The 24,299-nt window shown below is 48.3% G+C and overlaps 2 long non-coding RNA genes and 1 pseudogene across 3 annotated transcripts; 2 read left to right on the top strand and 1 right to left on the bottom strand.

Annotated features, from left to right (window-relative positions):
• Positions 1–3,956: 3,956 nt before the first annotated feature.
• LOC110152469 (uncharacterized) lies at positions 3,957–12,529 on the bottom strand. The gene is made up of 4 exons (XR_002318401.2): positions 12,335–12,529; positions 5,332–5,460; positions 4,733–4,813; positions 3,957–4,526 (listed from the first exon to the last, which is right to left on the bottom strand). It is a non-coding gene; the product is annotated as an uncharacterized lncRNA (long non-coding RNA).
• Positions 7,199–7,715, top strand: LOC110152467 (large ribosomal subunit protein eL22-like; annotated as a pseudogene).
• A 174-nt stretch (positions 12,530–12,703) lies between the features above and the next one.
• On the top strand, positions 12,704–24,064 carry LOC139039459 (uncharacterized). 2 transcript variants are annotated; one of them, XR_011492716.1, is made up of 5 exons: positions 12,704–12,899; positions 13,533–13,603; positions 16,829–17,027; positions 19,536–19,728; positions 23,723–24,064. It is a non-coding gene; the product is annotated as an uncharacterized lncRNA (long non-coding RNA). The 2 variants fall into 2 exon arrangements; XR_011492715.1 differs by having other exon boundaries at positions 16,829–19,728.
• The last annotated feature ends 235 nt before the right edge of the window (positions 24,065–24,299 follow it).

Raw genomic sequence — 24,299 nt, 5'->3', positions numbered from 1 at the left:
CCTAATGAATATTCAGGACTGATTTCCTTTAGGATGGACTGGTTGGATCTCCTTGTAGTCCAAGGGCCTCTCAAGAGTCTTCTCAACATCACAGTTCAAAAGCATCAATTCTTCGGTGCTCAGCTGATCAGAGATGTCCAACTTTCACATCTAAACGTGACTATTGGAAAAACCATAGCTTTGACTAGACAGACCTTTGTGGCAAAGTAAAGTATGCTTTTTAATGTGCTATCTAGGTTGGTCATAGCTTTTCTTCCAAAGAGCAAGTGTCTTTTCATTTCATGGCTGCAGTAACTATCTGCAGTGACTTTGGAGCCCCCCCAAATAAAGTCTGTCACTGTTTCCATTGTTTCCCCATCTATTTGCCATGAAGTGATGGGACCAGATGCCTTGATCTTAATTTTCTGAATGCTGAGTTTTAACCCAACTTTTTCATTCTCCTCTTCTACTTTCATCAAGCAGCTCTTTAGTTCTTCTTCAATTTCTGCCTTAAGTGTGGTGTCATCTGCATATATGAGGTTATTGATGTTTCTCCCTGCAATCTTGATTCCAGCTTGTGCTTCCTCCAGCCCAGCATTTCTCATGATGTACTCTGCATATAAGTTAAATAAGCAGGGTGACAATATACAGCCTTGACGTACTCATTTCCCGATTTGGAACCAATCTGTTGTTCCATGTCCAATTCTAACTGTTGCTTCCTAACCTGCATACAGCACTTGAGTCATCTTGAAACCATTCCCCAACTCCACCTCCGGTCCGTGGAAAAATTTTCTTCCAAGAAACTGGTCCCTGATGCCAAAAACCTTGGGGACCACTGCTATGGTCCACATCCAGTAACTCTGGCTTTGGCTTCCTAAAGGGCAGTCAGCAATATCTTCCCCTCCAAGGTGAGTCCCTCACGGGCAGGGAGATGACTTCATCTTTGTATGCCCAGCGCCACGTGATACCACATGCTGCATGGAGGAAATTCCCAACAAGTGTTTGCTCCATGGAATCATTTCAGGGTTTTCCTGAGCACAGGAGCTCTCAATAAGCCAGTGTCTCATTTAACCTCTTGCCCTCCTGAAGATCCTAGGTTGATCTGGTGATGGCCTGTGGCTTGGCTGCTTCAGAACAAGAAGAGTTTGACCAGTTTCACGCGTGCCTGCACAGCTAGGGGAAGTGGACATCACAGAGGCTAGGTCAACACGGTCTGCCCACAAGGAATTCATAACCCAGTTGTGGAAGACAAGCAGCCAGACCTTGGGGATGACAACAGGGGAAAGCTGGCTGTTTAGAACCCACCTGCCTTGTAAGGTGAGCGGCCGACTGTGCACGATGGGGCCCTTTGTTCTTCTGAACTCTGAAGCCAGATGTGCGAGTTTGAGGGAAGGAGACGGGAAACCTCAATTTTCACCACCATAAAGGAAGAGAAATTGGAGCTCCCCAAGGAACCCACGAGGGAGGGGACCAAGTAGGTTTGGGAGGGGGAAAAGGAAAGCAATGAGGCAAAGTGACAGAAGACTGGAGCGTGAGCCTGCTTCACCAGGACTGTCTACACGGGGGCTGTAGAGACCAGTGAAGGACAGGTTCACACCAGCCATGACTTGACGGATCAGCAAAACTCCTCCTAGAAGTGGAAGCCCGTAAGGCAGAAATGTCCATGAGAAATGAAAACCTCTTCCCTGCTTCCTTGACTCAGTAGAAATGGAGCAGGGGCTTTGGATAGTTAATGGCATTGGAATCCATGTGTCTGTGTGTGTGTGTGGAGGTGGGGTGTGGTCAGTGTGATTTCATATAGAAAACTTACTTCCTCCAAACTTACCTAACTTCTTTAAAATCTCCCAGATCTGTCCCCCTATCTCCTCAATAACCTCTCACCAGAACTAGTCCAGGAGCACCTCTATAACTGTAACCACCCCAGCTCCCCACAAACCCATTTCCACCCTGCAGCCAGAGTTCAGGGTGATCATGGGATACAGACAAGGCCTTGTCACCCTCTCCCTGGAGTCTCCCTGCCTATTTATACCTTGTAATGACTTTCCACTGTTCTTGAGGCAAAGAAACAGGATGTTTTTGGTCCTGAGGGTCAGAAAACCCTACCAAAATAAACTTGAAACACAAGGCAATTTATTAGCTTCTTAACAGGTAGCTGGAGTAGAGTAAGCTTCAGGCATTGCATAATCAAGACTCTAGTACCATATTCTGCTAGACTCTTAGCTCCGCCTTCTCCCTAGGTCTCAGCTTTATCCACATCCAGCTTCCTCTCAATAAGCACCCTCAGAAAAAAAACAAAAAACAACAAAAAAAGAACATCTTGCCCAGCTGTGAAATAAAATTCCTTCTCTTCAGCCAAGTGAGCCAACTGAGGCCATGTGCTCATTCCCAACCAAAAAAATTTCTAGTGGTATGCCTATCCTGCTTCTGGTGGGAAATGGGTCCTTTAGTACAAAAACACATTGAAATGATGCTAAAAGACACGATATTAAACCTAGGAAGTTTTACTTCAATGATGCTCACCTATAAAAATATGAAAGAACAATCAACCTTAAAGTTCTCCACCATCCTTGGGGTAGTGAGCAGTAAGTGCAAAGGGCTGGAACCTGGAAGACGGAGGACAACAGGGGACCAGGGACTGCTGGCCTCATAAGAGATGGATTCTAAATGGATGGGATGGAAAAGGAACGAAAATACTGCTGTAACATCTTTTGCATCCTGGGTGGGATCCCAATCAGCTTATTTTTTTCTTTCTGAAAATGAATTTAGTCAACAAAAGAATTGAGATTAGGGACTCAAAACAGCTATCTGTACATACACTGAAATTCATAGCAACATTATTCACATTAGCCAAGAGGTGGAAACAAGCCAAGCCCATTGATGGATGAATGGATACACAAAATGTATATATACACACAATGGAATATTAGTCAACCTTTAAAAGAAATGCAATTCTGACACATGGATGAACTTTAAAGATACGCTAAGTGAAATAAGTCAAATACCAAAGAACAAATACTATACAATTCCATTTATATAAGATTCCTAGAATAGCCAAATTCACAGAGACAGACAGAAAAGTGGTTGCCAGAGGCTGGGGGCAGGTAGGGATGCGTACAGAATTACGCATTATGTGTGGAGTTTCAGAATATGAGAAGATGAAAAGATGGTGATAGTTGTACAAAGTAAATATATTTAATGCTACTGAGGTGTAAGCTACAAATTGGTTAGAATGGTCAATTTTATGTTGCATATATTTAACCACACACACACACACACACACACACACACACACACACAGACTTAGTTCACCTTTCTAGGCACTGGAAACACAACAAAGGGGTAACAGGAGATTCTCAAAGAATAATTGTTGGCTGATTGTTCTATCTGGATAAACGTTTAGTTTATCTATCTGGATATCACGTTTAGTGATACACTTTCATTTTGGTCCCATGATGATGACTATGATGACGAAGATGATGATGGGACTGGGGCCTCCCACGGAGGAAGCCCTGAGGCAGCCCCTGTGAGTGCAGGCTACTCCCACCTCTGCACAGCTAACTCCCAGCACACGCAATCCCTCTGGATCAGTGCGGGCTCTTTGTGAGATGGGCATGTTTCCCACTTCTGTTTTCTGCAGGGAGGAGGCCGCAGGATGGCAGGAGGGAGCAAAGGTGGTGAGGGGAATTTCCTTCTGTCAGGCAGGAAAACAGCAAGAGGAGACATAGCTACCCTACTCTTTGAATGGAAAATGTCTCTTTCAGACCTTTTAGAGTCCCTCCCACTGTATTACAGGGAGGGATGACGGAACAGCTGTCACCAGTTGGGTCTGACTCATTCATTTATCATCTCTCCCTAACCCCCTCCCTCCAAACCTACCCACCCCGAAAATGCCTGAGCACAGTTGACTATTTTAAGAACTGAATTCCCTGTCGGCATGGCAACTTCAGCTGTACCTCTTGTTACTGCTGCCTGCATAGAAGAAAAGCCACCTTTCACCAGGGTTCCAGCTGCCAACAGGAGAAGAGATGCTTCACAGATCAGACATGGCCAGAGGGTAGACATCCAGTTTCTGTCACACACTCTTCTTGATGTGTTTGCTTGTTTTATAGCCCTTTAAGATTGTAAAAACTGTTCTTAGCTGACTGGCCATACAAAAACAGGCCCTGGGCTAGAACTGGCCCAAGGACCATAGTCTACCCAATCTTTATTTAGGACAAGAACAGCAGGTGTTCTCACTGGCTGAGTTTCTCTCTGTGGAAGCTTGAAAGGTTGTGAAGGATCAGGAGGCTGATGGGTAGGCATTGCGGAAGGACATTGTGATTAGTTGATTTTTAAAAATTTCCTCCAACTGTCTCTATATATTTTTATCATACTTTAAATGTTTGTTTATATTCTTCTTAAGTTTTAAGGCTAAAATCTTAGGCTATGCCATCTTCACCACACCCTTAACAAGGATTGAGGCTTACAACCTGTGTTCCTTTTGTAGAGACTGTTATTTATTTCATAACCTCTTGTTATTCTTCACAAAGACCAGATTTTCTTCAAACCTATTGAAAGAAGAATATTTTGAAGGTTTCTTTTTTGTTTGAAAATTTTTCAGGAAAATAGTTTTTAAAATTTTAATTTAAAATGAATGAGTACACAAATAATATTAGTAATAATAATAAACCTCCCGTGTACCTGACGGGCATTTCTGTATAAATTAAACAGCTTTTACTTTCTTAAAACATGGAATGAAAAGAGGAAACCACACCTTTGCAAACAGTATCTGTATGGAATCCAGTTCTAGGTCATAGCTGAAAGTGAATGTTGCACGGAGGGGTGGGAGAAATATCTGTAGAAAAGAAAAGGGGATCATTCTTTGATGGTTACCATGGAAACCACTAGGTTAAGACAGTTGAGTTTGCTAATGGGGCAGTAGGTTCCTGCTAATGGGCTCCGGGTCAGAATTGTAGGGGAGCCCTTAGGCTGGTCCCCAAGGATACCCTGCTGTCTCTGAAACTCCCTCCCAACCCCAGCACTGTTCAGTTTGAGGATATTCTCATTCTGAATTTCTAGGTTTCGATGAAAAGAAAAGATGGTCTTCCTGGATGGCTCACATAGTCAAGAATCCACCTGCAATGCAGGAGACCTCGGTTCGATCCCTGGGTTGGGAAGATCCCCTGGACGAGGGCACAGCAACCCACTCCAGTATTCTCGCCTGGAGAATCCCATGGACAGAGGAGCATAGCGGGCTACAGTCCATGGGGTCGAAAAAGAGGTGGACACAACTGACTGACTAACCTTTGGTGCTTCCTTCCTTGATTTTAGAGCTTTATTTTGTATTGAGCAAACCAGGGTCAAAGTGCTCACCTGCGTACCCACTTTGAGGTGTTTCAGAATTTTACAGTAGACCACTCAAGTTCTGTTTTCAATAGCAGAGCCCCTGTGTTCCTGGGAAAAAGTCCTAGAAGGTGAAGGTCTTGGAGGTTTTGATGCTCACTGTAGAATGCAGAAAGTACAACCATGAGCTCCAGAGGAGCAAGGAATCCAGCCTAAGCCAATGAGATTCAGAGGATCCAGACTCATTTTCCCCCTTCTGAAAGAACTTGACCCCAATGTAGAATATCCTTCAATTGTCAATATCCAGAGCTGCTTTAGACTCCAGGTAATTTGCCCTTAGGCATATCAATAAGTGGAAATTTGGCATCGGACTCTTTGGACTTGGATCCAACCTGCACCACACATTATTTCTACCATGGGATATTCTGACTTCTACTAATGGCATTGTTGAGGGCGGATCCATAAGATGCCTAGCACCCATAAATGGCCAGCACAGAAGCAGAATCGGCCTGGAATTAGTCACCGAGGAGGTGAACGTGCTCAGAGTGACAGACAAGAGGCCGTGGAGGACCCAGGCAGAACCTCGATGATGGGGTCCCCACGAGGCTACCCCCAAACTTGAGGTTTTACCCAAAGTGGGCTCCTGCAGCTCCAGAGGGAAAAGGCTGAGCAGACGAAGCACGGCCACCAGGGGGCGCGCCGGTCCTGGGATCTCGGAATCGAATCTGCGGCTGGGAGACGCAAAGCCGCTGGAGGGAATGCTGGCGCAGGACCTACCTGCTTTCCCCCCAGAGTGTTACTGGTGAACAGCAGTGGCCGGTATCTCCCTGGCAGCTGCTTATCCGTCTGTATCTCCCACAAAAGCAGAAGTCCCGTGAAGGCGGTGACTGTGTTTCCATTCCCTTACTCCCCCGACTGCACGTGAGTTCCCTCGTCCCACCCTGGAAGGGGGCTCGAGGCGTGGGGGTGCTCAGGCAGTGGGGAGCTTTGAGGCCCTTGTATGAGATGTCAGATCTTCACTGCGGTGGAACCCAACCGCTTGTACACTTGAGAACTTTGGGGAAGACGGTCTACGATTTGAGCGAGAAGTAAGACTGGGTCTCAAACTTCTTAATCTCCGAACCCGTTTATGCTCTTAACATTACTGAGAACCTCAAAGAGTGTTCTGTTTACCATATTAGAAATTAAACTGAAATTTTTAAAGTATTTACTTTAAATTGCAATAATAAATCCACTACATTAACATATATTTTTAGGAAACACCTGTATTTTCCAAAAAAAAAAAAAAAGTGAGAAGTATGGCACCATTTTACATTCCTGCAGTTTTTAAAAATGTTTAGCGTAATAAAAGACAGATGGTGTCTCTTATCTGCTTCTGGACTCACTATCAAACTGAGTTTTCCCAAAGCACATAGCTTCATATGTTCATGAGAAAATGAGAGTGAAAAGGGCAAATAACTTCTCACTGTGAAAAATTTTCATCTTGCAGACCTCCCATTTTGATATTAAATATAAATTAACTACAGTGTAATTTTTGGATAAGAATTGAGAGGATTTTTGTAAAAGAAGCGTTGTCTTAGGTGCAGGCTGATGGCTAACAGCCAGGTTGCCTTAAAGTTCACCCACTGGAAAGATGTGGCCTGTGGTGCCTTAGCAGAGTCTTAGTCGGTGTAGACAATCGTGTGTCACGTGAGAGTCAGAACTCTGTTGCAGCTGGCTATTCACTGTCTGCTCTGAACCCATTTGGGGGTTCTTATCAATCCAAAAATATTTCAAATATTTTTGGTCCCACTCACATCACACTTGTTAGAATCTCTATAGTCAAAAAGATAAGAGATGGCTGCGGGTTTCTGCGCCTGCCTAGTTCACCCACCTCCCCTTCTGCCTCCCTGCCATCATGGTGCCTGTAAAAAAGCTTGTTGGGGGTGGGGGCAGGGGGGTGGCACAAAAAATAGGAAGCAGGTCCTGCAGTTTACTCTGGACTGTACCCTTCCTGCAGAAGATGGAATCACAGATGCCGCCAATTTTGAGCAGTTTCTTTAGGAGAGAATCAAAGTGAATGGAAAAGCTGGCAATCTGGGCAGCGATCATATCAATCGAAAGAAGCAAAAGCAAGATCACTGTGACTTATGAGGTGCCTTTTTCCAAAAGGTATTTGAAATATCTTGAAAGTGAAAGTGTTAATCCATCAGTTGTGTCTGACTCTTTGCGACCCCATGGACTGTATGTAGTCCACCAGGCTCTTCTGTCCATGGAATTCTTTACCAAAAAATATTTGAAGAAGAATAATCTTTTTTTTTGAAGAAGAAGAATCTAAGTGATTGCTACACACAGTTGCTAACAGCAAAGAAAGTTACGATTTGTGTTACTTCCAGATTACTCAAGATGAAGATGAGGAGGAAGATGAGAATTAAAACTCAGTATCTAGAATATTTTGTGTAAGTATTTAAATAAAAAAGGAAACCCTTGTGCGTTGTGGATGAGATGCAGATTGGTGTAGCCACTATGGAAGACAGTATGGACGCTCCTCAAAAAATTAAAAATAAAACTACCATATGATCCAGCAATCCTACTTCTGAGTATATATCCGAAGAATATGAAAATAGGATCTTGAAGAAATGCCTAAATTCCCATGTTCATTATGGCCTTGCTCACAACAGCCAAGATATGGAAATAGCCCATGTGTTTGTCAACCAGCAAATGAATAATGCGGCATATGTAGACAATGTAATACTATGCAGCCATTGGCAACAACATGGATTGACCTTAAGGGCATTAGACAGAGAAAGACAAATATCAGATGTTATCACTTAAATATGTAGAATCTAAAAAGTCCAAATGTCTAGAAACAGAGGGTAAAATGGTAATTTCCAGGGTCTGGGGTTGGAAGGTAGGGGAGATGGGGTGATGTTGATCCAAGGGGACAAACTTCCAGTTATAAGATGAATAAGTTCTGGGGACTCTAATGTATAGCATATAATCTTATGTATAGATTATAGTTAATAATACCATATTGTATACTTGAAAGTTGCTAAGAGAGTAGATCCTAAATGTTCTCACCACAAAAAAAGAAATGCTAATTATGAGATATGATGGAAATATTAACTAATGCTCTGATGGTAACGGTTTTGTACTATGTAAGTATCAAATCAGCATGTTGAACACCTTAAACTTCCACAATGTTATTTGTCATTTATATCTCAATAAAGCTGGGGGGGGGGGGGCGGACACCACCACAGTGGCCCCAACATCTCCATGACCTAGGCCTGCCCTGGGGTCAGTGTGGAATGCCCCTGTCTCAATGAAGAAGTTATGTGGGAAGACTTCTGGAATCAAGGAACAGATGAGGAAAGCTCCTTTCAGTTAATTCCCTCCAGGGACACCTAACCAGTGTGATGACCATAATAATCTGAGGAATGGCAAAGGAATACTGATTCCCAGGCCCACCTCACATCATCCAGGGGGGAGGCTAGCTCTTAAAGCTCCAGGTGCACTCTTGAGCTGCCAGGTTTGGGAGCCGCTGCCCTCCTCTATCGCCATCTACCTGCCCCACAAAGGCCCTCCGTCCTTAGGCACCTTGGGATCACTTGGGGCATTTATTCATTTATTTAGGAGCCTCATAGCCTACAGTCAGTGGGGTCACAAAGAGTCGGACACAACTGAGCAACTTCACTTTAGCTCTGCTGGGTCTTAGTTGCAGCTGTGGGATCCAGTTCCTTGACCAAGGATTGAACCTGGGCGCCCTGCATTGGGAGTGCGGCAGGATCTTAGCCAGTGGACCACAAGGGCATTTCCCAGCTTAATCCCTAGAGAGTCCAGTAACTGGAGATTAGGTAGACCTGGGATGGGCCCGGGAACAAGTTCTGAACAAGCAACTCAGTTCACACTGCTTAAGTGGCCCCAGACCACCCTTTGTCTCGAGGGCTTTTGCCACCTGTGCGTTACTGTCTGAACGTCAGAAAGAGATTTAAGGGCCCAACTCAGAATCAGCACCACCTTTGCCTTACTTCCCTTATCCTTTGAACAATCAGATCCCTTCTTGGGAATCAAAATTTATAATCCAGAGTTTATAAATCATTTGATTTGAAGGTGACAGTCTCCACCACCCCAGTCCCAGAGTGGTGCATCCCAAGAAGATCATAGTCTCAAACTCCCCGCGGGCTCCAAGCACCACCGGCTCCCTTCACCACACTGGACAACCACCCTTCTACTCTGCGCCTGTCTATATGTATACACGTCCATCTTTCCAAAGAGCCAGGCTAAAGGTGCAACAGGCAGGAAAAATGGGGGGACAGATTTGTGAACTCAGCTTTCTTCATACCAGAGGCCCCACTCCCACCTTCTCCACCTCCACAGAGGATATTTTAGTCCCATGACCACAGAAGGAGCTGTTGCTCTCTCTCTGCTCACAGCCTTCCCCAGGCCACTGGTGAGAATGGCTGCCTGCCTGCCTGCCTGGCTCACTGATTCCCTAACAGGACTCTTGGACCCTGGCTCCCTCGGACTGTCCATGGACCGTCCATGGCCCAGGGTCTGATCTGCAGCCAACCTCATCTTCATCCTCATCCTCTCATCCTTGGTCCCTGGCTTTCACATTGACTCTGCCCGGAGCACGTCAGTGAATATTAATTAACTCATTTTATCAATCACTTAAAGCATCAGGTTGCAATGAGTGACCCCCCCTCCCCCCACAATTGTGTCTAGGCACACACAAACACACATTTAGGAATGGAATTGGGTTTATGGTATTCTCTTTAACCTCTGGGCAGCCTCATTCATTTTCTGCTGTGGTCTGAACTCTGTGGGAACCATCAGCAGGATCTGGGGCTCTTTACCCAGAGCTTGGGAAGACTCAGTCTTGGGAGAGACTTGATGGAAATGATGAACCTGCACAAATCAGGGTTAACTCCCAATTCTTGACACCAAGGTGGGTCCCATACTAATTGCACCCACATTCCTGGGTGGGCCTGGGCTTCCCCAGGGATTGCAGCCACATTGAGGAGCGCCACCTCAATCCCACTTTTTGGGAACATCGTCCCTTCTGCCCTAGTGGGTTGACTTGGCTTGGAAGGCATCCGAAAATGGTGGTTTCATCCAAGGAAAAGAAAAACTGTCAAAGTCCTCGAAGTGAAATTCAAAGATGCCACTTTGTTATTTTGATTATGTTGAGCTGAAGGTACTTAAACAGCAGCAAAGGCAGGGAGAAGCTTTCTCCAAACTCCCCTTTATCTGCCTATGACAGACCCTCCAGAAGGAACTTAACGGTCATAAATCCCTTCCTGGGGAGTTTCACCAACCAGGGAAGATGGTCACAGTAGAGGACACCAGAAATCCATCCCACACTGAGACAAACGCTGTCAGAAACTATCACATCTCCCATCTGCTCTTCAAAGGCCCATCCACCTTTCTCCTAAATTGCCCCTTCCCTATGAAGAAGGTAGATAAACTCAAATCTCATCTCCTTTCTAGGTACTCACTTTTCTTTTTTCTGTGATGTCCCTGTCCATGTTATGTTAAAAGTCAAGAAATGTGTATACCGTTCATCTTGTTGGGCTTCCTTGCAAGTCATTGCAAGAATTGGTCTGCAATGCGGGAGACCTGGGTTCAATCCCTGGCTTGGGATGATCCCCCTGGAGAAGGGAATGCCTGCCCACTCCAATATTCTGGCCTGGAGAATTTCATAGACAGAGGAGCCTGGCAGGCTACAGTCCTTGGGGTCGCGAAAAGTTGACAGGATTAAGTGACTTTTACTTCCTGTTGTTAATCTGCCTGTTGTAAATTGATCTCATAGACCCAGCTGTTGAACCTAGGAGAGTAGAGGGAAAAGTCTTTCCTCTCCTACATCCTCCTCCATGTCATCTTTCTTTCTTTTCTTTGTGACCCCATGGACTGTAGCCTGCCAGGCTCCTCTGTCCATGGAATTCTCTAGGAAAGAATACTGGAGTGGGTAGCCATTCCCTGCTCCAGGGGATCTTCCAGACCCAGGAATTGAACCCAGGTCTTATGCTTTGCAGGCAGATTCTTTACCATCTGAGCCATCAGGGAAGCCCCTTTCTTTCAACAGACCATGCCGAGTTGTCTGCTAGGTGTTAGAGATACTAAACTGAATGTGGAACATGGGTCAGGCCTCAGGAAGTGGAGAGGAGGGACCCGATGCTAAACCAGCAGCTTTGGGGAGAGCTTGGCCTGCTCCCCAGGATCCTGGCCCATCTCCATGCACTGAGTCGGGGAGGGTGCGAGGAGTGACTAAGGATATTTCTGGGAAGAAGGATTCACCCGTGGCAACTTCTTAGCGCCTACCGGACGGGCAATTTCAAAGACAACATGCTTCTGTGTCCTGGAGTGCCAGCATCTTTGTGAGCACAGGCACTTCTGTTCTTCGTATTATGCCCCGCATGCTCTGTAGGAGGCAGTACTGTTGTCTCCATTTTACAGACGAAGAAACTGAAACTCAGAGAGATGAATCAGCTTGCTAAAAGCCTCAGGAAGAGGCGCTGGAAGCAAACCGCAGCTCTGTCTGACTTTAGAGCCCTTTTTGTAACAGCTCGAGAGAGACAGGCTTCACTGAAGGAGCTGGTAAAAACGGACAGGGCCGTTTCCCTGGCACCTCAGTGGAGCCCTGAAAACACCAGGTGTCGTCAGCAGAGCTGGCAGCTGGGGGCCCCCCTGGTGTCAGCCATATTGGGAGGGGCTTTGGGGCAGCTGTGGAAGACGGCGCTGGGGCCTCAGCAGTCCTGGTGGGCAGCCAGCCGTCCCCTCATGGCATGATAACTGATATTTATTGGACACTTACCGTGTGCCAGACACCGTGTAAGTACTTAACGTGGATTAACTTATTTAATATTTACAACAACTCCCACTTTTACGGATTAGGAAACCGAGGTAAGGCAACTTTATCGGGTCAGCCTCTGATAAATGTGGAGCCAAGATCTGAACCCAGGCACGTCGACGGCTGCCTTATGTGCTTCAGCTGTGCTCTGTTGAATGTCCTGGGGGCGGAGAAGGGATTTAGTATCTTGACGTGTTTACTTACCGGTAGTGTGCCCAGGGAAGAAGAGGGCCAGTGTGTGCAAAAATGACGACAATACTTTGCACTCCCTCCACCAAGAGCTGAAGTCCGTTTCCCACTTCTCGAGTTAGGCCCAGCCTCCTGACTCACTTTGACCAAGAGAATGTGGCCACAGGAGTCGGCTGGTTCCCAGCCCAGGCCTCGAGAAGACTCATGGCTTCTGCTCTCCCCATTCGTGGAACCTCGCCGCAAAGGCAAGAAGCCTGGGATAGGCTCCCCTGCTGGGTGAGAGGTACTTGGCCCGTCACCCTGTCATCCTTTCACCCCAGCTGACAGCCTGCTAACCACCTGAGGTGCGGATGAGTCTGTCCTACGCCATCCAGCGAACTGCCAGCTCACCACAGACACAGGCCTGGGCCCGGCAGAGCCGGGCTGGACACTGCCCCGCTCACCCACAGAGGCAGGAGCTAATAAGTACACGTTTCTTGTTTTCAGCCACTGGGTGGCTTGTGTGGCAATAGATACAGCAGAAAATACCCCAAAGGGAAGGAAGGTATGAAGTTGGAGGAATTCCCACCAGACAGTATGGGTAAGTGGAAACCCCTCAGGCAGGGAAAAGAGATTCAGAGGAAAGGGAGGGAGGCAGGGGAGCACCTGCCTGGCTCCTCGGAAACTCAGAACCCTCACTTCTTCTGGCTTCCACCAGGTGGGGGAGGGGCCAAACTCTCCAGAGAGACACTCCACTGAGACAGGAAGCTGAAACAGCAGTTTGCTCCTGTGTGTGCGCGCGTGCGTGTGAGTGTGTGTGTGTGTGTGTGTGTGTGTGTGTGTGTGTGTGTACCTGGGATTCTGGGCACCACCAATGCCAAGCTCTGGCTGTTCCCATGAAAGTAGCTCCGAAACTGTGTGAGCCTAACCACAAGCAGCAGCTATAAGAATAGGAAAAGCAGGAAAAGGGGAGAAACATTTAGGATATATTCATATAAGGAACAAGAAAGCTTAGGGCAAATTGAAATAGAGGGACTGGCCACGGGGGGGGGGGGGGGGGGTTAAAATAACACTGCAGTTCAGACTACCAAGGGATGGCCCTGGTATTAAAACAGGGGAAAAAGGATTTAATGATATTTAGTAAATGTCACCAGCATGTAAAATCTACATATTATGGTGTAATCACGCTTTTTGGTGATATTGGTGATTTTTTTTATTTTTATTTTTTTCATAGCCTGCCACTTGCCCACGTTTTAAAAATCACCCTTCTCAAACGAGGATTTTATGAAGAATCAAAGCTTTCAGGTAAGGGATGGTGCTGTATCCATACAATTTCAAGCAGCCTTTGAGAATGGGACAAGAGTTTTTCTTTTAAGTTGGACCCTTCCCGGGGCTCTGGGCCTGGGCCCGAGCCTGAAACCACAAAAAGCATTTCCCAGCACCCTGGCGACGCCCACCTTGAATTCCCTTCCTCCCAAGTTGCCCCAGTGTCTCTCAGACTTGGGGAAGCCACTCTCCCCCGCCCGCCTCCGGAGCCTGGGGGTGGGGGCGGCCGATCCCCCCAACCGCGCGGCCGCCAGAGGGCGCTGCTCTGTAGCTGGGAGCGCCGCGGCCGCCTGGGCGTGTGGCCTGGCGAGGGCATTTTTGTGTTGTTTAAATGCCAGCATTGATTGCTCACTCCTTTTCCAAACATGTTTCCAATTTACCCGGTATCTCTTCTACGTGAAAACCTCAACAACAACAACAACAACAACAAATGCATACTTTAGTTCCAGGATGAGCAAAAGGGGTTTGACACGAAATGCAGTTTTGTTCCAGAAGCCTCTGGGACCAGGGCAGAGCAGCCAGCAGGGTCTCTCCGGACGCTGCTCGCCGGTTAGGGCAGAGGCACGTGGACACAAACCCACCGAACCTCGGCCCTGGAAATGCTCTCGCCAGCAACCCACCAGCCCGCAGCTTTCCGCTCCAGAGGACGGGTTCGTTTCCGGCCAAGTTCAGAAGCTGGTGGCCGAAGAGGGTGCCGCGCGGGACAGAGGAGGAGCCAGCCTGGGTCCGGAGCAAGCGGCTGGCCCGGGCTTCCCGCCCCGCGGCGCCCCGGGGACGGAGGCTCGCAGGAGGGGATAAGGATGGGCGGGGGGAAACGGGGGTGGGGACGACCCGGGCGCGCGGGGCAAATGTACCCCCAACGGGTGAAGGCAGGGAAGCAGCGGTAGGAAGACGAGGAGGGGCGCAGAGGGAGAGTCCGGACAATCTCCGATGGGGGTGGCGGGGATGTCCCCGCCGGTTTGGGTGGGAGCCTGACCGCCCCAAACACAAGTCTTAGGCAAGAGACTTGAAGATGCGTTTGGCTGAGGGGAGGTGTCTAGGAGAGAAAGCTCCTAATCCTGAGGTGGGGGCCGGGGCTGCAGGCGAGCGGGGAAGGTGTCTGATTGACAGCTAGATTCTGTTTTTCAGACCAGAAAAAAAAAAAAAAAAACTGTCCCCTGGGGAGATTTCTCAGTCACTTTTCTCTTGCAGGAAACTGCTTCTTGTTGGAGCCTCCTGGGGCTGGCAGAGTTAAAATCCTTTAACCCAGGATGCCTTGGGCCTTTTGTTCCGCTCTGACAATGGAATTGGGTGGAGGGGGCTGGGAAGGCAAGGGGCTGGATCTAGGGTGTATCCGTGGGGTGGAGGGTCTGGTGAAGCTGTGTTCAATCACAGGGTGAAAACAAGCGATTTGGTCGTATGTGTGTGCGTTTTCGGCGAAGGTGTAAGGAAGCCCAAGGCCCGGGGCACCAGCTCATTAACACATGTGGTTGAGTGCCTGCTGTGTAGCTCAGCAAACCTTTAATTACTCAGGGAGATCTTCCAAAACTAGAAACTCAATTTTGGTCCCTGAAAGGTTAGATAATGGGTTTTTCTTGCATCTCAATCCAAGGGGACAGATCTCCCACTCCCCTGGGCTCCCAGATTCTTCTAGATGTTTTGGCTTCTAAAACTGTCCTCCCTTGAGACAGTGCTTAGTTAAGGACACTCAAACACGTAAACCCTTCAAGCATATTAATCATTTGAAATCATTGCTTTGAACCTATCATGTCCTTGAGTCATAATCATCGGCAGCACCCACTAACTCAAAGGACTTGGAGGGAGGCATTCAAGGCCTCTCACCATGCTAACTTTTCTCCTCCCACTCCCCACCTGCTTCCTCCCCTGTAGCCAGCCTGGCCTCTCACTGCCCCTTGGTATATCTTGGCTCCTCCAGCCTCCCTCGGAGAAGGCAATGGCGACCCACTTCAGTACTCTTACCTAGAAAATCCCATGGACAGAGGAGCCTGGTAGGCTGCAGTCCAAGGGGTCGCTAAGAGTCGGACATGACTGAGCAACTTCACTTTCACTTTTCACTTTCATGCATTGGAGAAGGAAATGGCAACCCACTCCAGTGTTCTTGCCTGGAGAATCCCAGGGACTGGGGAGCCTGGTGGGCTGCCATCTATGGGGTCGCACAGAGTCGGACACGACTGAAGCAACTTAGCAGCAGCAGCCAGCCTCCCTATCTCTGGCCCTCCCTGCAGTTGCCTTCCTGGCCATCTAGCTGGTCACTCCCTTCTCCATTCAGTTCTGGCTGCAGTCAGTCAATATACATTTAAGGAGAGCCCCCCCCCCCCCCCCCCCCCCCCCCCCCCCCCCCCCGCCGCCACCATGTGCAAGGCATGTTCTGGCCCTGGAAATCTATCAGAGACCAAGACAGATGCCTGCCCTTAAAGATTTTTTGCCTTAATGGAAGAGAATAAAGCCAGACAATTTCACATGTTGATAAGTAGCTAATCAATGGAATAGAGTAGGGATGGGGGTGGGGTTAGTTAGTGCTGCTTTATTTAGCCAGGAAAGGCCTCTTTAAGACCTTCTGAGCTGGAAGAAAGCTCCACCAAGAAGGGATAGTGATGCAAAAGCCCTGAGGCAGGAATGCACTCCTTTAAGTTCAGGAGATACCTTTGAAGGCCATTGTCACTGGAGCAATGTGAACAAGGAGATTTCCAGGGCTCTTGAAATATAGGCAAAGGCTAGACCATCATGATCTCATGGGTCAAAATAAGGAGTGTGGATTTTATTTTGGTTGCAGTGGGAAACCTTTGGAGGATTTTAAGCCAGGAGAAAAGATTCCACTTACTCTTTAGAAAGATGGCTCTGGCTGCTTGGTAGAAGCAGCCAGAGGGACTAGAAGCAGAGAAGAACAGTAAAGATGTGGTTGCAGATGTCCTGGCAAGAGTAGGTAACAGCAGGGTTGTGCCTATGGAGATGGTGAGGTCTCTGGAGCTATCACAAGGATGACACTTTCATTTTTAGGAAAACAGGATGGACAGGATGCCCATGTTGCGGGGAGGAGATGATCAGCAGTTCTGTTTTGGCCATGCCAATACCTATCAGGTGTCAGGGGGATATGTGTAGACAGATTTGAGTCTGGAATTCAGGAGCATCTCTCCTTCAGGTTTAAATTTGACATCTAGCATATGGATAGTATTCAAAACTGTGGGTTTGGATCATTCTGTTTAGAGACAATGTAAAGCTGGAAGTGAGAGGAATGAGACTGAAGACACTGCAACATTTAGCGATCTGGTAGTAGAAGAGCAAGCAAGCGAGACTGAGACAAATGACCTGTGAAGTTGGAAGAAAACCAGAAGATGGTGATTCTAAGGAAGCTGAGCAAAGGAAGTACTTCAAGAAGAGGGATATATCAGTCAGTTGTTGCTAGGTAACAAACAATCACAAAAATCTCTATGGCATATAACAGTAAATATTTTTAATAATTTTATTTATTTATTCTGGCTGTGCTGGGTCTTCGGTGCTTCATGGGCTTTTCCCAGGACCTTCCCAGACCATGGATCGAACCCATGTCTCCTGCACTGGCAGGTGGATTCTTTACCACTGAGCCACGTGTTATTTTATGCGCACATCTGGAGTCAGCTGCAGGTCAGCCAGGTGAGGCTGACCTTGGCTGGGTCTAAGTGTGCTCTGGGTACATGTCCTTCATCATCCTTGTACGGGCAGGTCAGCTATGGCAAGTTATCCCCTGGTGGTGACACTGGCACAGACAGGCAGGTGGAAATGACTCCTGAGGCCTAGGCTTAGAATTGTACCATGTCACTTCCTCTTTCATTCTGTTAGCCAAAATGAGTCATATAACTATGTTCAAAAGTCAAGGGGCAAGAACATATATTCTACCTCTAGTGCAAAAAGGGACAGCGAAGTCACATAGGATAAGAACACAGGGAGAAGTGACAGGAATTAGGACCAATAATTCAATCTACCACCGAGTAGTCAAAGACGTTCAGTACCACTGGGAGACCAGATGAAATGGGGACGTGAACTGGCCACTAATCTAGCCAAGATGTCAGTCACTGGTGTCCTCATAAGAGCTATGACAAGGGAATGGCAAGAGAAAGGCCTGACTGGAATGGATGGAGGTGAGAGGGAGGCGAGGAAAAGTGTGAGTGTGTAGACAACTCTCCCAGGAATATTTGCTCTGCAGAGGGGCAGGAAAATGGTGCAGCAGGAAACTGGCTAAGACTAATATGTTTTTAAATTGAGGGATATTAAGTCCTGTTTGACTGCAATGGGAAGGTTAGAGTAGAGAGGAAGAAATACTGGGTTGACTAAAAAGTTCCTTTGGGTTTTTCCATACCATCTTGGGGAAAAATCCAAAGGAACTTTTTGGCTAACCCTATAGCTGAAAGGAAGGGAAGATGTGTGCTGGTGAAAGGGGAAGGGGCCCAGGGCACAGATGGAGGGGTTGGCCACAGATGGGCGGAGGGAACCCAGAGCTGCGGACATTCTGGTGGCTTTGGTGGGAGGAAGTGCAGGCAGTTGGTCTCTTTGTACCTATTTTCTCTTTGAAGGATAGTCAGAGGCCAGATTGAGAGTGAAAGAGGAAGGAGTGTTGACAGTATGCAGAAGAGGAGAAAGTGTAAAATTGTTGCATCAAGGAGAGGGAAAAGGAATATTTCTAAGAAGTGGTAGTAGGATTGTCAAATACCCATCAGAAATTTATGGCCATAAATTTGATATGAGCGCATTCAGAGTAGCTGGGTAGTTTCTTCAGCAGTGTACAACTTCTCTGTTCCAGGTATGAAGTAAGAAGTTTGATTTAACCACAGCTGGGTTTTCACCAGGTGAATGCAATGGAGAGAGACTGCTGTAAGAAGTTGAGAGTGTTTGTAAGGAAGATTTCCCAGGCTAGATCATAGAACCTCAGTTGGCTGATAAGACCTGAGAGAAGATAAATAGTGAAAAAAAAGTACAGCAATGGACTGGAGGTCTCAGGTGGGAAAGATGGTGGAGTGGAAAGACCAGAGTGAGAGAGCTGGCAGACTGGCAGGAAGTGGGATCTTTGAATCTGAGATTTAAGAGATGGTCCCCAGTGGCTCAGCGGTCAAGAATCCTCCTGCGATGCAGGAGACCTGGGTTCAATTCCTGGGTTGGGAAGATCCCCTGCAGAAGGGCAACCCACTGCAGTATTCATGCCTGGAGAATCCCATGGACAGAGGAGTCTGGTGGGCTACAGTCCATGGGGTTGCAAATAGTCAGACACAACTGAACACGCACGCACATAGACATTCATGGTCTAGGGTTTGACCAGGAGACCAGGGTGGGGCAGGAAATGTATCACTAGGACTAAGGTAGTGAGGAGAGTTAGGGGCTAAGGTTGTGGGGCAGGTCATCAGCCTTGATGTCGAGGTCACCAAGAATGGTGATAGTGGAGGAGAAAGAGCCCAGTGCTGAAATCGTCAAGGAACAGAGGAAGTGGCTAGAAGGATAATAAGGTGACATTAACTAGAAGCGGTGGATAGCAAGCTCTGTTGACATGTATTCCAAAGGAGACGGGTTTTTAAAGGAAAAATAAGATCCAGATTGGGAAGCTTCAGTGGTGAGTGAGGAGACATCTCCAGGCCTGAGGAGACAGAAGCCTCTGTTGGACAGGGCTGTGGAGCAGCAGCGTCCTCAGAGGCCAGACAGTCTTCACGAGGAAGGAAGAGAGGGTCCCAGGCTTGCAGGAGGTGGCATGAGAAGGCAGAGAGGGCTAGGTGAGGGTGACAGGGGGAGGGGGCATTCATCAGTGTCTGCTGTGCACCCCCCCCCCCCCAACTCCCGCGCGTGCCGCCGAACCGGGCCCCTTGGGGAAAGCTTCCCAGGTTACCGTGGCCTAGAGGGGAGGCTTCCTTTTCCAGGAACCCCTATAACGCTGGTTTCTCACGTTTCTCAGTTGGGCCTGGTCCCCTGCTTCCTGGTGTCCTCAGCGTTCTTCTTCCGTGTGGATTTCTTATTTCCTCAATTAGAGGCAAGTTTGGGCAGAACCCCGTCTAGGCCATTTTTGCACGTGCGCTCCAGTCCAGCACAGCACCTGACACGCAATGGGCCTTCACAAGTGTTTGCTGCTGGAGTTGGATGCAAATACGGTAATGGTTTCCCTTTAAGGCCAAGAAAGGGGCCCGTCCGGGGGTTGGAGGGAGGGGGGCGTCCTTCTGCCCGAGGCCCCCGCCGCCACCCCCTCCCGGGCCAGCTGCTGCGGCCGCCCCTCCCCCGCTCCCCCGCAGCCGCTCGATCTGAGTAACCCGACGCCTGGGCCCGCTCCCCCGCCCGACCCAGGGCCCGGCGGCCAATGGCCGTGGCCCGAGCCTCCGCCGGGAGCCGCGGGGGCCCTCCCGGCGCCACCCGGCCGGGCTGGGGCACCGGTTAAGAGCCGGCCTCCAGCTCCTGCTCCTGCTCTCCGTGCCCTGCGTGCGCCGCCGTCCGCCAGGTCCAGCCCAGACACGCCCGCTCCCTGCCCCGAGGCTGTGCCAGGGGACTGGGCGATGGGCGCAGACCGGGCACCGAGTCGGCCAAGGCGGGAGCCATTCCCAGCCCGGGGAGCCAGGACACTTGAGTTCTGGGGCGTTTGACAGGCTGAGAGACCTTGGACAGTCGCGGAATCGTCTGTGGTTGAGAGCAGTCCCTGTCCACCTCAAGTGGGGCTTGTGAGGGCCCAAGCAGGCAAAGGCTGTGCAAGTCCTCCTGAATTAGCCAGCGTGTGTGTGTGCTCAGTCGCTCTGTCAAGCCCACTCTGCGACCCCATAGACTGTAGCTCGCCAGGATCCTCTGTCCATGGAATTTTCCAGGCAAGAATACTGGAGTGGGTTGCCATTTCCTTCTTCAGGGGATCTTCCCCACCCAGGGATCGAACCCACATCTCTTCAAGTCTCCTGCATTGGAAGGCGGATTCTTTACCCCTGTGCTGCCTGACATTAGCCAGAGGCCAGGCCAAACCCAAGTCACTGGGACCTGTCATCACCGTCCCTGTCTACAGCTCCTCCTCCCCTCCATCCGGGTCCCACCGCCCACCATCCTGGGAATTCCCTAGGTTCAAGGGGAAGAGCCTGACACAACTGTCCTGAACACCTCAGTCTGGGCATTTCCGGTAGCTCCTCACTCCCAAGGCAGAGGTGGGCTGATGGGGTTAGCAACCCCCCCAGAGGAAGGGAGCAGGAAATATATGCTGGACTGGAAGGGTGAGCACAGGCAGGGTGCCTTTCCAACTACCTCGTTTATCTCCAGGGCACTTACTAGAGTGGAAAAAGTATAAAGAAGAAACTCTGACCAACAATACCTTTTTCCTCCTTCAATGGTTACAAATACACACTCCCCACAGTTTGCCGCTGTAGGCTACAAATACTTGAGTATTTATCTGTCTACACTAGCTTTGATCCCCGTACCTTAAGAAAAGCAAAGGAGAGCTCAGGAAATACACTGTAGTCTGAAAGAAACAGAAGAAATCTTTGTCAAGGATGCATTATTTTAACATTCACAGCTTTCCTACACCGGAGCAGGGCCTGGGTCACGTATAGTGATGAGGACACATCTGGGTCCCTTGAACCTTTGCTTCTATGTCCAGGTCCCAAACAGGTTTCCAAATAGGTTCTGGAACCTGCAGTCTTGGCTCACACCCTTTCCCTGCGCTGGACTGGCAACCTTCAGGCACCTTGCCCGGGGCACAGTATTACATGGTACGCGGCTCGGCTCTCTCTCATCCCTGGCAGTTGGACTCCAGGGTCTGAGACCCCATCTGGCCCTCTGCCCCAGGTGAATCCGAAGGCAGGATGTGGCGTTTCAGGGAGCCTGAGAGGGAGTCCTAAAGCTGGGAGGAGGAGAGTGCCCCCCAGCCCAGGCCTGGTGTTCTGCAGGCTTCCTGAAATTCGTTTGCTTCTAGATCTGTTCAGCCTTGCCAGGCTCTGTGTGAAAGATCAGAACAGCTGGAAATTTCTAGCGGGAGAGTGCCAGGTGCTGAATAGGTCCCAGTCTGACTTAGAAACAGTGAGGGGCCAGGGCTGTTTGGGGTTGGCATTCTTTCCTTTGCCAGACGGGCAGGAACTGCTTGCTCTTGGAAGGCATGCCACCCCCAAGCCTGGGCCAGAGCCGCTGTAAACCCCGGACGCCAGGCTGGGGACAGAAACTAGGAGCCTCCTCCCTCCTAAGCCCCAGGATGACGACACAAAGGGCCTCCTCTGCTGGCCAAGCAGAAGGGGATGGGCTGACTGGGGAGGGCCGAACCGTCACCCAGTCAGAGCCAGGCAGCTGCAAATGAAACACAGGCCTAGGAAGGCTCCGACAGGCACTCAGTCTTTCCCAGAGCCAAAAAATCCTGGCTAGAAACTTGACTACAGAGCAAGGCAAGGCACTGGGAAATACTTGAAACCAGGCAAGACCCCTGGTAATGTTGGACTCCTGACAAACAACGGGCTGAGCCAAATGCTTTTTCCCCACCTGGCCCAGACACAAAAATTGAGCTGGCCATAGGGGACCCAAGGGAGGTGGCAGAGGAGCCAGGAAGGGACCCAGCAGGAAAAGGAAAGCTGGCAGTAAGGTGATTTTTACCCTGCTCGGAGAGCAGAGTTCTGCAGAGGGGGGGAGTTCCTGCTTGGCTTGACAAAAGGCCAAGGCCACTCAGGCTCTCTGGAGCCTCTCACAAGGGGCTCTGGGACCTACACGGTGGCTAGGCCACAGGGGTTACCTTCTTTTTGAAGAAGGGTAGGTGGTGGGGCAGCTGCTGAGGGAGGCCGGCTCCCAGCCCCCAGCCCCAGGCTGTGAGAAGACTGACCTTCATTCTCAGGGCTACCTTAGTCCTTCCATGGCAGGCTCTGCTTGCTTTATTTATTTGCCGCGCCATGCAGCTTGCAGGATCTTAGCTCCCTGACCAGGGATTGAACCTGGGCCCCTGGCAGTGAAAGCACCAAGTTCTAACCACTGTATGGCAAGGGAATTCCCATCAGACTGCTTTAAATTTTTTTTTCCCAAGATTTTGTTTTGTGACGTGGACCATTATTAAAATCTTTATTGAATTTGTTATAATGTTGCTTCTGTTTTACGTTTTGGTCTTTTGGCCAGGAGGCTTGTGGGATCTTAGCTCTTCACCCAGGGATCAAACTCACACCCTCTGCATCAGAAGACTGTCTTAACCTTTGGACAGCCAGGGAAGCCCCCAGGTTGCTTTATTTTAAATTCATGTTATGGATAGCATTTATAAATCTACTAAGGAATATTCTTTTATTCATATTTCTCCTAATATGTGAAAGGAGGGTTACTTTTTAAAAGTTCCAAAATTAAACAGAAAAAGAGATGTCATCATGTGTTGAGAATGGATTGGGGGTCTTAATTTTCTTTATCCTTTGCTGGATCTTGAAAAAAAAAAAAAGAATAGAAAGACACATGCACAAGGCTTCTTTAAAAAAGGAAAGTTTTCTGAATTTAAAACTAGAGCATGCTCTATAAAAAGAAATTCAGATAAAAAGTATAAAGAGCAAAAAATCACCTGTTAAATCCCACTACCCACTGATAGCCCTGATATCATTATTGTGTATTTTTCCCACACTATTTTCTATGCATGCAGATCCATGTTTTTACATGAGATATAATTATTAACATCAGAGTGTCTTCTTCCTGCCCCTGCCCACTGAAGAAAATTCTAAACTTGCCTGTTTGGTTTCTCTTCACTTCACTCTTCCACAGAGAGGAAGAATGATCACTTGCTGAGAAAAGCTAAACTGATCTACATAATAAAGGAATGCAGTGAGATGGGATGAGGTCCAGGGTAGGGAAAAGCCTTCTGAACTAGAGTTCAGTATAGAGTTCAGTTTGTAGCACATTAGAAACTCAGGAGAAGCGACGGGGTGTAGAGAATTGGGCTTGGAAGACGGGGCTTTAGAGATGGGCTGATGTGGTTATTTTTCTGGAGCTCTCTTAATGTTCTTCTAGAGATGTAATTAAATAATGGAATTTATTTCGTATTAATTTGGGCCATTAAGTCCATACAGAGACTGAAATTATGGTCTCCCTGCTCATTTACAAGGGTTATGTTTTTAAAACATGGAGTCGCAGTATATTTCCTTTTTATATCCTTTTTTAAAAATTAAATTTCAGGACTTCCCTATTGGCTCAGTGGTAAAGAATCCGCCTGCTGATGCAGTAGACGTGGGTTCAATTCCTTATCTGGGAAGATCCCACATGCCGAGGAGCACCTAAGCCTGTGCATCCACAACTATTAAGCCTGTGCTCTAGCGCCTGGGAGCTTCAACAAGAGAAGCCACTGCAATGAAAGCCTGCACACCGCAGAGACTAGCCCCTGCTCACCGCAACTAGAGAAAAGCCCGAGCAGCAACAAAGATTCAGCGCAGCCAAAACTGAATAAATAAATAACACTATTTTAAAAAATTAAATTTCATGGTCAAGTCAATAAATGGAGATTTTTTTTATCCTTTTAAACAGCTGCTTGGCTATCCATTCATCTTCACTATAATTTATTTAATCCATCCCCCGTTGATGATCATTTATGTTATTCTAGGTTCACTCTTGTCAGTAATTACCCAGAGGCTATCCATATGCACATACATCTTTGCACTCTAGCTGAAATTTTCCTTAGGATGTATTCCTGTTTGACTGCAGGACCAAAAGAAAAGGACATTCAGATTTTAGTGCACAGTGCCAAGTTGCTCTCGGT

Source organism: Odocoileus virginianus, chromosome 2 (genome assembly GCF_023699985.2).
Source record: "Odocoileus virginianus isolate 20LAN1187 ecotype Illinois chromosome 2, Ovbor_1.2, whole genome shotgun sequence".
In the NCBI taxonomy this organism is placed as follows: domain Eukaryota; kingdom Metazoa; phylum Chordata; class Mammalia; order Artiodactyla; family Cervidae; genus Odocoileus; species Odocoileus virginianus.
Note: the sequence above shows the minus strand (reverse complement) of the source record. Positions and strands in the feature narration are given on the sequence as shown.